At 36.8% G+C, this 13,693-nt stretch overlaps 1 long non-coding RNA gene across 1 annotated transcript; it reads left to right on the plus strand.

Annotated features, from left to right (window-relative positions):
• Nucleotides 1-4,666: 4,666 nt before the first annotated feature.
• LOC309797343 lies at nt 4,667-13,443 on the plus strand. The gene is made up of 4 exons (XR_014292598.1): nt 4,667-5,220; nt 7,209-7,272; nt 10,218-10,353; nt 13,001-13,443. It is a non-coding gene; the product is annotated as an uncharacterized lncRNA (long non-coding RNA).
• Nucleotides 13,444-13,693: the final 250 nt, after the last annotated feature.

Raw genomic sequence — 13,693 nt, forward strand, 5'->3', positions numbered from 1 at the left:
TGTCATGGAAGTAATCACAAAGCAGGTGACTCTTGATTAGGGTCCTGAAAGATTAGTGTGTCTTCCCTGTGTCCAGCAGTGGTCTGGAGGGGTAAGGAAGCCTGCCTTTCACTTTGAGGGAACAGAGGGTTTGAGGTCCTCTCTCTTCTATTGCTCTAGTACACTGCAGAGCAGCTAATAAAATACCGGGTTTATAGTTGACATTTGAATCGCTGATTGATCATTAAGATTGGGATGTATCTTTGGAAATGAAAATAGGAAGAATCGTATGCTTTTTCTTTTTTTTCTTTTTTTTCCTATATCTGAAAAGGTATGTAGTACTTTGCTGAGTGGTTGGGGATAAAGTTTGCAGTATTCAGTGTATTCAGTTTTAGTATCTAAATAGAATTAAAATGTTGCTGTAAACTGGAATAGCACTTTGTTACTGACAAGTTTTAGAATGCATCTGTTCGTCAATTACCTGTTTGGGAAGATTGTAGTTAATGATTTTGAGAATGTGGCTATAAACCTCCAACTGACTCAAGAAAAGCAAATAAGTCAAGATTGACAAATGTATAGGCTCTTCATCTTATTGTGTGTGTGGGTTTTTTTTTTTCCTTTTAGTTACTTGTCAATAAAGAATTCTATCACACTTAAGTAAACTTCACGGGGTGTATTCTGACATGGCATGGAGCAAATCACATGGCCTAGGTCTTAAAGGTGATTTTATGTTTCAACTTTCATGAAAACATGTGATTGAAGCACATTAATGTATTGATACAGATGGCAGTTAGTTTTTGTCTTTGTGTGTGTGTGTGTGTGGTACTGTTGTGGCCTCTCCCGTTGCGGAGCACAGGCTCCAGATGCGCAGGCTCAGCGGCCATGGCTCACGGTCCTAGCCGCTCCGCGGCATGTGGGATCTTCCCGGACCGGGGCACGAACCCATGTCCCCTGCATTGGCAGGCGGACTCTCAACCACTGCGCCACCAGGGAAGCCCTAATTTTTGTCTTTTGATACATGTGAGCGCAGCTTTCATTTTGCTGAAAGAATATGACCAGTTTTCAGCTTGGGATTCTACCATTTAGTAAAGATAGTCCACTTAATTTTAGAAATAAGAGATTTAATATATAATACCTAATAATACTTTTATGTATGTTTTTTTACTGAAAACATTTATTGTAATACTGTGAAGAAACTATGCCATTCTAGTCTTCAAGACTTAAATGAATCAAGTGTTTATTAGCTGTTGTAGTTTTTAAACTAATAAAAGTCAGTACATCAGCTATTTGTAAATACAGTTTTTAAAATAATGCCTTAACAACTTTACAGTGGTTATAATGACTGTATTTAGGCCTAAAGTTAGTTAATAATTTGACAGGAAGGCTTTTTAATAGTTTGATGGTGCAGATCAGGGATAGGTAAACTCTGGCTGGTGGGCCAGATCCAGCCCGTCGCCTGGCTTTGTAAAGGAAGTTTTTCTGGAACGTAGTCGCACCCACTGTTTCCATGGTAGTTATGGCTCCTTTCACCCTACACCAGTGGGGCAGGGTAGTTGCAACAGAAACTGTATAGCCCACAAATCTGGAAATGTTTAAATTTAGATTTTAAAAATTGAAAAATTCTTTGAGCCTATACAGGGCAAGTCCATTGACCCCTGAGGTAGAAAACAGTCAAGAACTTGGGTGCGGAAGCCAAATGGCCTAGGTTCAAATTCCCTTTCTCCCATTTCATAGCTAGTGGCCATGGGCAAATCACTTAACCTCTATGCCTCATTATGAGGTTTAAATGCACTTATTTGTATAAGTACTGCCTGGCACATACTAAGCACTGTGTAAGTGATTGCTGTTGTTTCTGCTTGGAGCTTTAATAAGTTATTGTTAATAGAAAAATGACACTCATGATTTTCCTTTTAGAGGAACAAAGGCACTTTGAGTCTTTTACTTTTTCAGGAATGTAATAAGACTTTTTTCATTTACAGTCAGTGTTCCCTGTTAGCAAAATTTACTTTATGAGTATAAAGAATTGAATGTCTTCAAGACAGTACTTTTGCTTAAATGTCAAACCATTATTTTCCCAAGGCACATCAAACTGGCTCTGCATAGTCCAGGCCTCTAAAGCTTGTGTGCATACCCTAGGTAGCATGTGAGATACATTTTGTAAATATAGTTTTTTAAATAATGCTTGAGACTTCCCTGGCGGTCCAGCAGTTAACACTATGTGCTCCCAATGTAGGGGGCTTGGGTTCGATCCCTGCTCAAGGAACTAGATCCTACGTGCCTGCCATAACTAAGAGCCCACATGCCACAACTAAAAGATCCGGCATGCTGCACCTAAAGACCTGGCACAGCCAAACAAACAAACAAACAAACAAACAAATAAGTAAATCTTTATAAAAAATAAGTAAACTAAAATAATGCCTTAGGAGTTAGGAAAAGAAAATATTAGAACATTTTCACCTTTGTATTATTTTAAAAAATCTGTGTAGTTTATCATGTACATAAATTATATGTATGGAACTTTGTGTATATAATTTGTTAATAAATAAGATGCATATTAAAAAGTTTTCTTATGGTTTGCCCAGTCAGGTGTTTGGAGGCCATTGGAGGACAGGATGATGAAATATAGGGCCTCAGCAAAGATAGACTTTAGAACCAATTCCCTGACTTAGAAGATAAGGAAAATAATTCATAGACTGTAATTGAGTTGTCCAACTTTACATAAGTGTTCAGCAACAGGAAATCCAGTGGCTAGAATCTAATCACTGACCGAGCAGAGTCTGGGTCACTGGACTCGTAAACCAGAAGTGACTGTTGAATTTCTCAGGTTTATGCTCCTGGCATATATGCTTGATATGTGTGTGTGTGTAAATCTCTGACATAATAAGCCATTCTCAGGCACACCCTGTTTCCTTATTCAAGCATCTTAATTTCATCCCATTAAATCTTTGAAGTATCAGACTACCAGAAGGCATGAAGAAACCTGGGCTGAGAGTCTTCATTCCAGGAGACCTGATCTTGACTGCATGGCTGGTTTGAGGCGCATCACTCTGAACTGCAACACGCTCATTGGTGACCTGGGTGCAAGTGCTTTGGCAGAATCTCTTAGGATTTATGGCTTAGAGGTAAATTCTAAAATTGAAAATATTGAATTTTTAATATGAAACATGCTTAGCTTTTGGCATGATACTATTGTGATAGGATTTTTTAAAGCCTCATTTTACTGATAGCTTTTATTTTGCTTTTAAACTTTCTCTAAGAGTTGCATATATCCCTTATAGAAAATACAGAGTAACAAGAGAACAATTACCTATAATTTTAATACCCAGATATAATCACTGTTCATTTTGGTGTATATACTTTCAGTCTTTTTTTGTCTACAAATATATATGTACACTTAGGGATTACAAAAATAGAATTGTAGTATACTTGCTATTTCATATTCCTGCTTTTTTCACTTAATGATGTATCATGTAGTATTGTGTCGTATTGATGTCCCATAGTTTAATCAATTCTTTGCAATTCTATTTAGACAGTTTGCTTTTCCCTGTCAGAAACAATGTGAATACGTTGTATATACATCTCTGTGTCCATCGGGATTACTTCTGTAGAATAAGGTACTACAAGTGGAATGACTAAGTGCGACATATTTTTAAGACATTTGATACACATGGCCAAATTACCACCCAGAAAGGCTATGCCAATTTGTAGTCCACCCCAACAGTAGATGTGAAGCCTGCCTCTCACAAACACTGGCCTGTAGCACTTGTAAAAAAATGTAAAACTACAAAAATGAGTACCTCTCCATTTTCTATGCAAGTGGGATTACTCCAAATTTTATAACTTTTTTCAATTAATTTAGTATGAGCATTTTAGCAAGTCAGTAAATTTGCATCTCCTACATCATTTTTTGTGATTGTTCAGTATTCCATTATATGAATATGCCAGAGTGCACATAGCTCATCCATTCTTGTATATAAGCTTTGTCCAGTTTTTCAGTTACAAATAGTACTCTGATACATATCCTTACCTATATCTCTGACTATTTCTTTTGGTTAAATTCTTAGAAAGAGAGTTGTTGGATCCAAAGTGTATAGACATTATTTAAAGGCTTTTCTTACAGAATCTTGGCTTCATCTGATAGGAGAATAACCACATTTTGTTTTATTTTGTATTCATTTGATTTACTGGTAAGGTTTACTGGCTGTTTGTATTAATTTGGCTATTTGGTTAATTATACCCTGTGTCCATTCTTCTGTAGTGAGAGTTTGTAAGGGTTGTATCATATCCTGTCAGATCCGTATGTCTGACTTGCTATTTCTATGTGTCATGGGGGTGTTGAAAGACTCCAGTTATTTTAATGTGATGGTCCACACAACACTTAAAAAAAAGACTCATGATAGTTTCCTTTCATGTAATATTTTTTAATACCTGTGCTTTAGTGATGATCCCTTTGGTTTAAATGAGTAGGTTGTTCAGCCCCAGAACTACTAGAATTCATGATCAGTTTTTCTGGTTTTTGTCTGACCTTTTACTGCGAGGGTTCTTGACCATCATACTTTCATGATAGGTTTTTAGTATGTATTCTCTATTCACACATTGTTTAAAGTTTCTATTATTTGTATCCTCTTAGACTTGTCTTTTTTTCCTCTGAAACTAACAGTTATTACCTTTCTTCTATTTTGTTTTCCCCTTTGAACTAGTTTCAAGTGTGATTTGGAGCTGAAGATCATGATCAAAAGAATGCAGTGCATTTCTGAGCTCCACCAGGTTTTGCTTGTGAGGTTTACATGCCCCTGCCGCCCTTGCTAATTATGAACTGAGATTCATTTTGTGATGCTTTTTGCTCATAGGTTATATACAGTTATTCTTCAGTTCTGTAATTGTAAAATACGTTGTATGATTTATTGGTACTAAAGCCAGGGTTATCATTGCACATCCAAGAAGAGGTTTTTAAATTGGATTATGCATTATGTGTGTGCGTATATGTTTCTGTTTTTTTCCATACCCAAAATTACAAACCTGCCATGACTTGTCTTGTGCAGGACTCTTCCACACGTGAGAAAATGAGAGTTGTCTATATGTTAAATCTGTAGAGTTAGCAAGTGACCTTTTGTCTTTCATCGAAAGCACTTGACCTGCAGCAGTGCGGCCTCACCAGTGAAGGAGCAAAGGCTTTACTAAAGGCCCTTGAAACCAACAGAACTCTGCTCGTTCTGGATATAAGAAAAAATCTGCTTGTTGGTATGTGGTCACTTTTTTTAAATTGATAAACACATAGCAAAACAAAAAGAATTTGTTCAGGTATTGACAGTTTTTAAAAAGTTAATGTGTTTAACTTTCCTCGTCATATACAGTTGGCCCTTGAACAACGTGGGCTTAGGGGTGTCGACCCCTACGCAGTTGAAGATCTGGGTATAAGTTTATAGTCAGTGGTTCCACATCTGTGGATTCAACCAACCTTGGATCATGTAGGACGATAGTACATATGTATTGAAAAATGTGCGTGTGTCAGTGGACCCGCGAGGTTCAAACCCATGTTGTTCAAGCTTCAACTGTACTTTTCTAGTGTTGCACTTCCCTTATGTTTTTAGCAGATAATGTACTAATTAAAGTGAATTATACTTGTAAATTTTTCTTATCTCTACTCTGAATAGAGGTGAACCTAGATACTAAGTCTGCTTCCACCAAGAGCATTATTTCTTTCCTGTGCAACCTCTGAATTCTTGCCAGGAGTACTTTATTCATTTGTCAGATTCACAAGTAATTTTTTAAATATCTTCTGTGTGCCAGTTACGGGTTTAGGGACTAGGGATAAAGCAGTGAACCAGACAGACAAAAGTCTTGCCCTCATGGAGCTTACATTCTAGTGAAGGAGATCAGATAGAAATGAGTAAACAGATAAGTAATATAATTTTAGAGAGTAGGAAGTGCAAAAATATCTTAAAGTAAGGAGAGTGAGGGAGAGCAGGTAGGACTCCATTGGATAGGTTTGTTAGGGGACAGCTTCACTGGAGAAGTGGCATTTGAATGGAGACCTGAATGAAGAGAGGAGCAAGCTATGGAAGATCTGGAGTAAGCACATTCCAGGACAAGGAGGCAATGAGTATGTAGGCATGTAGGTGGGTGGAGTATTTAAGGAAAAGCAAGGAGGCCAATCTGGGCAGAGTACCGAGTGAAGAAGAGTGTGGTATGACATGAGGTCAAGGAGCTAGCCAGGGGTCTGCTCTTGTAAAGTCTTGAAGGCCAGAGTAAAGATGTGGATTATTCTAAATGAGTAGAGGGGTTTGAACTGGAAAAAGGCATGATCCAAATCGTATCTGAATAAGGTGACCTGGTATAGAGAAGGGACTTGGCAGGATAAAGAAGAGGAACAGGGGGCTTCCCTGGTGGCGCAGTGGTTGAGAATCCGCCTGCCGATGCAGGGGACGCGGGTTCGTGCCCCGGTCCGGGAAGATCCCACATGCCGCGGAGCGACTGGGCCCGTGAGCCATGGCCGCTGAGCCTGCGCGTCCGGAGCCTGTGCTCCGCAACGGGAGAGGCCACAACAGTGAGAGGCCCGTGTACCGCAAAAAAAAAAAAAAAAAAGAAGAGGAACAGGGAGACCAGTTAGGAGACTATCACAGTGCTCCAAATAAGAGATGTTTATGGCCTAGGTTAGGTTGGAAGTTTGCAGCAAGTGAAAAGTGGTTGAATTCAGGTTGTGTTTTGAGGGTGTAGCTATCAAGACCTGCAGATAGATGTGAGGTATGAAGGAAATAGTAACAAGGAGACAAGTCGTTGATGATTATGTGTGCAACTGGGTAGTATCACTTAGAAGAAGGGGGCTGATGGGAGGAGCAGCTTTTGAGGGAATATCAGGACTTGGTTTGTTATCTTGGATGCCCTGGTTTGATATCTTAGATGCTCTTTAGGTATCTAAGCGTCTGGACGGTGCTCAGACTGTACTTTGTATCCAAAGGTATCCAAAGCCACTTTAGAAGCAAAATGTTTAAAGTTGACCTTTGCTGCTGCCAAAATAGTAGCCACTGTGGGCAGTCTGCAAGATGGCATCTTAGGTTTCTGAGGAAGAAATTAGAATACACAAAGGGGGAAATAAGTGTATAATTATATAATGTAGATTTCATATTTAAATTTATGGGAAAAGCAATAATTAGTTGGCTTTTGGTTTTAAATGGAAATAGCCACTCATTGGAAAATAATTACTCTAATTTCAATTCATTTTACTTTAGATCATTCTGTGATGAAAACAGTTACCAAAAAAGTTCTCCAGATGGAAGGAGTGCCAAGTCAGAGGTATATAACATGTTTCAGTTCTCTCGGAAGAATTTCTCTTTAATGGCTTGGTTTTCTTTCTTTCTTAAAAGAAAATTATCAAGGTACTTTCTGCCATCTTAAAACTAAGATTTTAGTCAAATCAAATGGCTTTTCTGTTTTTGAAAATGTTGTGTGATGCTTTAATTTAGGTTCCCAGATATGCAGATTGAAAACCTTTTAACTTTTTATTTACTGTAACATATTATCGTTAGTCACAAATAGTCTTTTTTTTTTGGTGATAAGAATAAATAGCAGGAGCAGCATTTGTGAAACCAAATCTAATATATGAAACTGACTCTTTCTTGTGAGTAAATTTGAATTTTGAAACAGCAAAATAATAAGGTTTAATAAAAAGCAAAATAAATTTTTTATGTTTATGATCTGCCAATTTCCCAGAAAGAGTTTTGTGGTGACTTTAGTTATATACCAGATACATTACAATCACCAGTGGACAACACATCTTTTATTCAGGTGCCCTCTGAAAGTTTTAAAAATTTGTTGACTGCATATCACTGAACGAACAGTCCACTTTAAAATGGTTAAAATTATAAATTTTCTTTTTTGTGTAGTTTACCACAATTTTTAAAAAAAATGTGTTGTTTGAAGATTTTTGGGTTTTATAAAGGTATTGTATTAGCATAAAAATGAAAAATTTAAAAGACCACCTCTAATCCCATTATCCTATCAAGCAATATTTACATTTTTATTTTCTCTTCCTGCTGTCTATAAACATAATTCCACATAGCTTCAATATAATTTGCCATCTTATCTTTTCATACTAAATTTAAATTCTGTGATTCATAGTTAATACTTTTTAACATTGCATTCACAAGGTTTCATTGAGTAGGTCAATTTTTTAAATTGGTGAAAAATTGGAAATAACCTAAAATAAACTATTGTAAACATCTTCATAAATACAGCTTTTTTTTTCCTCCTTAAAGTTGTATGTTTTTGATTCTCTATTAATCAACTTGCTTGGACAATAGTGTATTAAATAAGTTGTTGAGTGTTTATGAAGTCAAAAAAAAGCTTATGATCGTCTGCCAATTGTTATTTCAAGAGAGTGATATTTTAATAATCAAATAGTACATTCAAAGAAGTTAAGATTTGTGATATCACACTAATTAGATATTATTATTAAAAATTTATATCATATGTAAAGCATTCTTAAAATAGCTACATTGACTTTTGCTATGATATTAGAAATGGAAATATATATAAATAAAACATGTATATGTAAAACATATTAGGAATTCTGTAAAATTAGTACAGAATAATAGGGCATCATGGAATGAGAACAGTTAAACATTTTTTTTTAGTTAGCATGATTAAACAAAGTGGAAATGTAACTGAAGTATACAAGCTCATTGAGCTCTTTTAAGAGTAATTTTATTTCTTGGGCTTTTTTTTTGTATTTGCCTCCGTTATTTGGAGCAAATAACGGAGGTTATTTAGAGGTAAGCCAAATCAGTATCTGGGTATATACCTAGATCCAGGTGAGTATAGGGGTGAAATAATGGTGTGAATTGTGTCACATTTATATTGTACTTATGTATGCCTAATAAAAGATGGGAACTTTTATTAGAAATTTTTTAATCTTCTAACAAGAAAAGTGTAATTAAAAAAAATTTTAATACAAATGTATTTGCATTAGTTTCTGAAAGTAAAGGAAGGGTATACACATACAAACCATATGCATACAAACATTTTTTTTGATGGCAATTAAGTTAAAAAACAATAAAATAGCACAAAATGAACTGAGCTCCTATATATTTTTAAGAGGCATGTAAATCACACAGGATCGTGTGGTGATTATCAATAAGCTACACTCTATGAAATATTTGTCCTATATTACCGCATACACTCCATTTTACCCTGCATCCTAATGCTGCTAAAATATAGTAGAAAGCAGCAGCATAGCACAGGGAGATCAGCTTGGTGCTTTGCGATGACCTAGAGGGGTGGGATAGGGAGGGTGGGAGGGAGGCTCAAGAGGGTGGGATATGGGGACATGTGTATGCATATGGCTGATTCGCTTTGTTGTGTAACAGAAACTAACACCGAATTGTGAAGCAATTATACTCCAATCAAGATCTATTAAAATAAATAAATAAAATAACATAAAATATAGTAGCTTTAAAGGATAAATATAACCATTTTAACCTATGATGTTTGTTTTCAGTAAATTCAAATTAAATATTTAAATGTGAATTTTAATATATGGCTTGTTTTAAGTAATATATTAACACGTAGGTCTAGTTTTTGCAACCAAATGTTTCATATAAAGATACTTGCCTCTTTACTACTGAAATATAGGGTAAGTCTCCACATTTCACTCTTTCATCCAGTGGGTTTCATTTGTTTTTGTGTGTGTTTTCTACATGAAATCAAAGGAGCAGTGAAGGTTGACAGGCTTATAGGAGGGTAAAATTGACTCACCTACCCCCCAGCAACTTGCAGCCTTATAACTTGTATTGTTTTTACATAGAAAAATTCATCTTAAATTTAACTTTTGGTCTACTTCTGAAGATTCTGTTTGGCAGAAGTCATGGGTATATCTGTGTTTCTGTGTCCTTGAGATTCAGAAATGCCAAAGGTGTTCTACGATTCAGGAAACTTGAGTGTTTCTGCATGATACATAAAATGTATCATACTTTGGGATTTTTTTTTAAACTTTATTTTTGCATTTCTGCACATCTCAATACTTTTGTTTTAGTTAAAATAACTTGTTACTGTAGAGAACTTATATTTTTTAAAAATGCTGGCTTATGTAAAACCTTTGTACAAAACGATCCTCTTTTTAATGGGCTTGGCATCATTGTCAAGTGCCTTTTTGATTCCTTTCGACGTGTGCACGAGTGACAGTTGCTCTGTAGACCTTTGGTGCATCTTGATTCCTTCTTTTCATGCTTTGTCAAATGTAGTCTTGGCCGCAAAGAAGCCTGTAAGTAATGGAGGGAAACACTCTGCTGGTAAAGAATGTTACCCTCCTGAACCGCTACCACCTGGAGTGTCTGGTTTCCGGTCATTGTGTCCTGCAGAAAGTGCAAAAAGCAACAGGTAACCTGTTTGCATTCCCTGTCTTTTTCAGTCATTTAGAGTTATTTTGGAACTTCTATTATGTGGGTGGTCTCTGGTGCTTTGTGTAGAAGAAAAAAGGTAACTCACACATGGCTTCTGCCTAATGAGCCCTCTAAGGAAGAAAAATTAAAAGTAATTGGGAGTTTCAAGTTGTTTCTCAAGTGTCACAACAAAGGTAACTCCGTGGGAGTCTTGAGGAGACTAAAATGATCACCAATTGTGCATGTGAGAAAAGTTTCATTAAAGGCAGGTGTAGTTGAGCGAAGCCCTACAGCACAGAAGTAGGAATTTGGATACGTACAAATGGGAAAAAAGACATTTTAGGCATGGGAAATAGTTTAATGCAGAATGGATGAAAAATATGCATTAGACCTATTCTAAATCAACTAGCTTATTAACTCAGTAAATCAGATTTAGTGAGTCAAACTAGCATTACCTGATTTCTTATCCAGGGGATAGCTGTTCATAGTAATTTTTGTCACAGAAGAGTAAATAAAATGGTTGAATTATAGCTTTAGGCTTGCTAAGTGAAATAGATGGCTCTAAATGATCTTCAGGTGACTTACTTGGTAGTAATCACGAAATTGGGGATTAACAATTGCTTAAGAAAACAAAGAGAATTGATTTTGAATAGTACTTGAAGTAGTTACTGTGTAAAATATCTGTTCAGTTGCTCATGTTAAATGGATGTTTCTAATCCCCACTGGACAACCGACTACTTTTTCGCAAATGGTAATGTGAATTGCTGTTGCATAAACTATAGTGTTGAATCCCCAGTGTTTGCACTTGAGTTTCACAGCTCTGTGGTTTCCTATCTTCTTCCTGAGACACTTAATCGCAGGTCCATCCTCGTCACACAGGGTGGTAAATTAGAGAACGATTAATATCACCATTTAAAGAAGTGAGACTGAAATCTCAACCATCCTGAGCATAGGAGCTGATGGGGCCTCTCAGCAGTTCAGAGAGTTATTACCAAGCCAGTCGGCTGAATTCTGTTCTGTTTTCTCCGTAGCAGAGCCCTCCAGGTCCTTGTTTTGAGCTTATTTACTTTTATACACAATTCTGTATGGATACTGTTCATACTACTAAATAGTTGTATTAACTGGGTTTAACTGGTGATGTATTTACATGAAGATCTAACTTCGTTTTGTTGATATCTTTTTAGGGGCTTTCCATTCATCAAAGCTCGTGATGTATGTAATCAGTTGCTGGTGTGTAGCTATCATATTTTTGATATATAGGGCTTGAGTTGGGAAAGGTGGATGGTCATTCTTCTTGCTTTTTAAACTGACAGAGCCTTACAAGAAGCATTTCCCTCTCTGAAATAAATCCATGTAAAACATGTTTGGTCGCTCTCCCAATGCAACTGTGTAGTTGTGTGGATTTGGCACACAACGGGCAGCCTTGTGGCTATGTCTGTAAACAAGGAAGCCAGTTTTCCAGTCCGCAATCAGCTGTTACCCAGTGGAGCGAACTTGACTGCCATTTCTGACCCCTCACACGGAGCTGTCATACTCAAGAATGTTCACGTTTTCAAGAAACGTTGTTTGCGGGCTACATGTACAAATTCCTGATCTGAAAGCCAATATAAAGCAGCATCTCCCAAACCTCTGCTCTCTCACCAAGGCCACACACATTCCCTCGCTTATGGCCTCATGGCAAGCTAATACTGTCAGTATCAGATTCTCCTTCCCAGTGGTCTTGGGAGACTGCATAGTTGCTCTGTGAAAGGCACCACTGCTGAGGTTGAGAGAAGAGCGTCTTGGGTGCCAGTCCTGGCCTTGCGTTCCCGGAGAGAGGGCTGTGCACCTCGTTCTCCTGTTAGGGTTTTCCTCTGCTGCAGGGTTTGCTGCCTGTTGTCAAAAGGATGTCCTAGTGACTTGTCTTCTGCGCGGTTATATAATCCCAGCACGCTTCTTTATGATCTGTAGACTTTTATGGGGTTGTGGCCAGGTCAGTTTTTAAATGTTTGGAAATGTCCTATTGAACAACTTTGCATTGGCAGTGAAGCTTGCTGGGAGAATTGTATTACTGTTGCCCTAGTTTTGGCTTGAGGGTGGTGAGAAGATGAAATTTTAGATGGGTCAGTTTTAGTTGTGTATGTGTATGTGATTTATTTTTTTTAAATTCTAATGTCTATTATTCACAGCTTAGATATGTTGACTTTCTGATTATTCATCAGTCCCTTTACTGATGTATTTTCATCTGAAAAACTACATTTCCTTCCAGACTGTTTTTGTCTGATGGTGAAGAATAAATTTTTCATTTGCAGTATAAAGTTGATCTGAGAAAAAATGTTTACCTTGGACCTTCACTTGGCTTCTGTGAAAGAAACTTAATAAAATAATATGGACAATTCCCATTACTAATCCTAAGCACGTACAACAGAGGTCTGTACAGTAACATAGCAAAAATAAGTTCCTGTAATTTTACTTAGTCATTGCCTGTTTTAGACTAAGGAGCAGTGAGAGACATTTATAAAGAATGATACCTCAGATCACTTTTGTTAAATGTCCTCTAATATTTGGATACTTGGTATCTGGCTTGTGTTGTCTTTTATACAATCTTGTCTTCTTTCTTTGCACTTTAGTGTAACAACTCTGTGATCTCTTATCTTCTTCCTCAGACACTCAGGTCCATCAGAATTTCCTGTGACTGTGACAGTAGAGAGTCCTTCCTCCTCAGAAGTGGAAGAGGCTGATGATTCCTCAGAACGTGTTCACGAAGAGCCAGAGAAAATCCGTTTGAAACAAGAAGCAGTGCAGCTACAAAGTTATCACTTTAAAGCTATAGAGAAGATTATTTTTCAAATGGAAGCCTGATTGCAACACGGCACAGCTTGTGTGAGGGTTCTGTTTTCTCCTCCCATCTGCATTGTATCCCCTGAATGGTTCCTTAAGCTTAGACCAAGGTGAATGGTGGACATTTGAACTCTAAGAAATAAAAATCAAAACATGTCGTTAGTAATGTATTTTCCTTTCCTTAGAACCTTAGTATATTAGATGTAGGGAGAACCTTAGTGATCATAAGATAAGGAAATTGAGTTCTGAATGAATACAGTCAGCTGATTCAGTGATCTTGTTTAAAGATGAGAAAATTGACAGTTCTAGTTGAACTCTCTTTTTATAAGAGGAAAATATGGCCTCATTTTAAATAAAAGTAAAGTTGAAAAAAGATTTGATGTTGATATTCTCCTTTCCTAAAATCAAAAATATCAAGAAGCTACATTCTATTACCAAATAAACCGGACCTCTAATGTCATTCCATACTTTTGTTTGTATGGACAGAAAGGAAAAATTGATTTTTATAAGAAATTTTT

Source organism: Mesoplodon mirus (assembly GCF_964341445.2).
Source record: "Mesoplodon mirus genome assembly, contig: HAP1_SCAFFOLD_317, whole genome shotgun sequence".
NCBI classification, from domain to species: Eukaryota; Metazoa; Chordata; class Mammalia; order Artiodactyla; family Ziphiidae; genus Mesoplodon; species Mesoplodon mirus.